The sequence below is a fragment of the Theobroma cacao genome, chromosome 10, assembly GCF_053813885.1.
Source record: "Theobroma cacao isolate CCN51 chromosome 10, ASM5381388v1, whole genome shotgun sequence".
Lineage (NCBI taxonomy): Eukaryota > Viridiplantae > Streptophyta > Magnoliopsida > Malvales > Malvaceae > Theobroma > Theobroma cacao.
In genome coordinates this window covers 28,069,394-28,073,136 of record NC_142648.1, presented here as the reverse complement: position 1 = coordinate 28,073,136, position 3,743 = coordinate 28,069,394, and the positions used below count along the sequence as shown (strand labels likewise).

At 33.0% G+C, this 3,743-nt stretch overlaps 1 long non-coding RNA gene across 1 annotated transcript; it reads left to right on the top strand.

Annotated features, from left to right (window-relative positions):
* Positions 1-289: 289 nt before the first annotated feature.
* On the top strand, positions 290-2,911 carry LOC148760577 (uncharacterized). The gene is made up of 4 exons (XR_016023100.1): positions 290-407; positions 1,064-1,137; positions 2,007-2,070; positions 2,554-2,911. It is a non-coding gene; the product is annotated as an uncharacterized LOC148760577 (long non-coding RNA).
* Positions 2,912-3,743: the final 832 nt, after the last annotated feature.

Below are 3,743 nucleotides of genomic sequence, written 5' to 3'. Positions count from 1 at the left end.
TGAGGAGTGAAAATTATGCATTATGGCAAATTTTCAATTTTTGGGGTAAAAATGTAATTTTTGAAAAGTTCGGGGGCAAAAGTGTAATTTTGAAAAATTTACTCCACCAAAACTTTGGAAAAATCTGGAAATTTTACTTAAAACTTGGATAAGTCAAAGGGAATGCATGGTGGAAAAAGTAGGACAAGTGGATGGCTAGAAAAAAATGAATTAATAAAATATTTAAAATATGAATAAAATAATATTATTTCATTAAACAATAAAAAGGCATAAAAAAATCAGCCCACCCATTCTTCTTCTTCAACATTCGGCCAAGCAAGAAACAAGAGAGAGAAAGGAGAAAATAAAACCCTAGCCAAGAAATTTAAAGGGAAAATAAGTGGAAATTCAAACATCAAGTGAAAAAGGTAACATTTCTTAAATTTGTCTTGTGCTTTACCTTTCCCATGCATTTTCCATCATTTTTCATGGTTGAATCATGTGATTTGAGGATGATTTCAATTCTGGTCATATGGGTTTAGAGAGATAAAGTTGTTAGATAAATTTGATTTTGAGCTATGTTAGTGTTTAGTGTTAGTTTAACATGTTTATGAGTAAAACAACAAGAAAAATATTTATCTTCTCCATGAATTTCTCTAGGCCGAATCTAGCCAATGGTATGTGAGGATGAGGTTGACTTTATTTTAAGAGAATTGGGTAGAAAAATGATGAATTATGAGGTTGGAAATTAAATGGGAATTTTCGGTGCAATAAATTAAAATTTTTACCCACTAAGGGTAAAAGTGTAATTTATAGTCCGGACTGATAAGTTGGACCAAATTCATAGTCATTGAGGTATTGTGGATATAATTGGATAATTGAAACTGAAATGGATGGAATTGGAGTCGAATTAGGGATTTTAGTAATTTACACCGTGTATAGGCGAGTTAGGTCGGACACTGCAATTAAACGATTGTCTAGACATTTCAAATCCTATCTAGTGCATACGCATGGATAAGAGCCTGAAATAATTTATGATAAATTGACACAATTTATTGAATTTTGTATCATGGATTATGGATAGGTGGTGAGTCAATTGTTTCGGGTAAAAGACTGCACCCGAGGGCGGAAGATAGGAGTATTTCTACTCCTAATACTGTGAGTGAACTTATTATCATCTTAATTATCTAGAGTAGTTTTATACAATTGTGTGATTTTATGAAAATGGGTTTAAATGGTAAATTGCTATGTTTTAGGAGAAATTGTAATTTTATAAAATGATTTTATAAATTTTCTGGAAAATCGAATATTGGTTTTGAAAATAGAGTAATTGGAGACTGCTAGTTTGTGTTTCAAATTTATGGTTTTGAATTGAATGGCTTATGATAATAAATGAGCATGAATGGCTAAACTGATTTTGGTGTTAAAATTATTTATACTGTGTATTCAGCCTTGAGAGGCTAGATTGCGATAAATTGCAATGTCATGCTATAATGAATTTTATTAAATTGGTTGAGTATATATTAATTATTTACTGCAGAGGGGGTTTCGTGGACCAGCCTATTAGAGGGGCACGCTAAACTCCATTATATTATTACCTCTAACGGAGAGGCGCGTAGGGTATCTCCTGGGGTAAAGCTTAGGGTTCACTTCACGCCAAATCACCACGTGAAGGGGAACTCAGCCAACGCCAAGGAACGACTGTATTTTTCTCAAACTAAAAATATATTTTAAGTGTATACGAAATTTTAACAGCCTTGGCGGACTCGGTTGGATGCCCTGCGCAAGGTATCACCGAGTATGAGTTTTGGCACGAGCCAAAGTTTTAAGAAATTCATAAGCCAAGTTGATTACTCGATTTATATGGATTGATTTTATTTGGTTGAAATGAACTGAAAGGTAATGAAATTACAGTATGATGACTTATTTTAATTGTCTCCATTTATTCGGCTTTAGATACTTTTGATGGTATCTGTTTACTCACTGGGATTATAAAATCTCACCCCTTTTTCCTATACATTTTTCAGGCTCAGGACAGTTTGTAGATAGTCGAGTAGGACGAGAACTGAGCTCGGAACTGCATTATAGAAAGTAAGAGTTCACAGTCTTACATCATCTTGGTCAATTGGAGCTCACGTGTCATTGCAGATCAAAACTTATATTTTGGTTATCTGTATTTCTATTCATACAATTTTTACTTTACTTTCATTTGCGAAAAATTATTTACGAATATTTCTATAAAAATTTATTTTATGAGAAAATAGAATATTTTATTGATTATTTTTGAATAGTACTAGTTGTTAACAATTTGCTTTCCAATGAACGTTTTAGATACTTATTTTGTTTTTAAATCATTAAATATATATTTTCTGCTTACCTACTACATTTTTAGCAAGTTTTGAGATTTTTGATGAAAAATTACGAAAATGCCCCTATGAGCCAAAAAATAATATTTTATTGTTCTTATTTGAAAATGACTTATGATTTTTTTAAATGCGAGATTTAATAATTGTTGCTCACCGGGGAGATGCGAAAGTTGATGCTAAGCCTTGCGGGGTTTCGATCGGCATTCAGGGTGAAGAATGTCTGCCGAGGCCTCGCGGCGGTTGTCACGAGCTCGATGGGGAGTTCCGGGTCGTGACACATAACATAATTTGTTAGAATGTTTTAGTTACGGGGGCATTCATGGGATCTACCTATGTGAGTGTGAAGTGTGGCTGCTTCTAGGAGTTCAAGAGCTTGGCTCTAACAGCACTCATGAAAAGAAGATACAAACTCATGGCCATAAAAGCATCATCAGATACTGTGCATTCATTGGTATTGAAATCGTTGTGTGAGATGTATTCGGTTAACCAAATGGAATAGCTGGTTCAAAGCACAGTCTACCATGCAATTTCGATTAACTTTAATATGTTTTCACTAAGTGAAGGTTCAATCGGAAGACACCTTCATTTATGCAATTGATTGCCAAGATTATCAAAATTTTGAATTAATTTGAAAATGGTGGGGGATTGTTGGATATTTTCAAATAAAAAAAATATATGATTTCATATCTTAATAAAAGGAAAAATTGTGACTGTTGAAAATTAAATTAAAAGAAGGGTTGTGTCTGTTGAAAATAAATAAATAAAATTAAAAAAATAAATAAATAAGAAAAAGAGTTATGTCTGTGGGAAAAGACCAATAGGAAGCAACTCTTTGAAACAGACACAAACAGTGTCTGTTGAGAACATGCATTTATGCCTATAAAAGAGACTCTCTTTATCCAACAGAACGTACATCAGAAAAACAAAAAACTTTCCTTCCTTTCTCAAATTTCTCAAGTTTTCTTCTATACTATTTTCCTGCAGAAAAATATTATAGAAGTTTGATAATCTTGTTATATTCCAGTGAGTGCTCAGTGGATTGATTTCGTCAGTGTAAAACGCCGTCAATCATTGGGTTTTATTGTATCTTCAAGGTTTATACACCGAAAACTCTTTTGCACACTACAAGTGGGGGCGAATAAAACCTTAAGGACAATGTCATTGATACACGCCTTGAAGCCAATTTCTAAGTTTTAAGTTTGGTATTCTAACAACTGCTTCGCTTGGGGCAGATCATTGCCTTCATGCTGTACTTGCGCAGGTCTATCAAGTTGTTTTATTATATATGTTGATGATTCTTGCACTCAAAAATGTGATTTATTTTTCCTTTCTGTTAAATTTTATGCTTACATGTTTTGTAAATCTTTCAAGAAATAGAACAGTTGGAGTTCGTCTTGG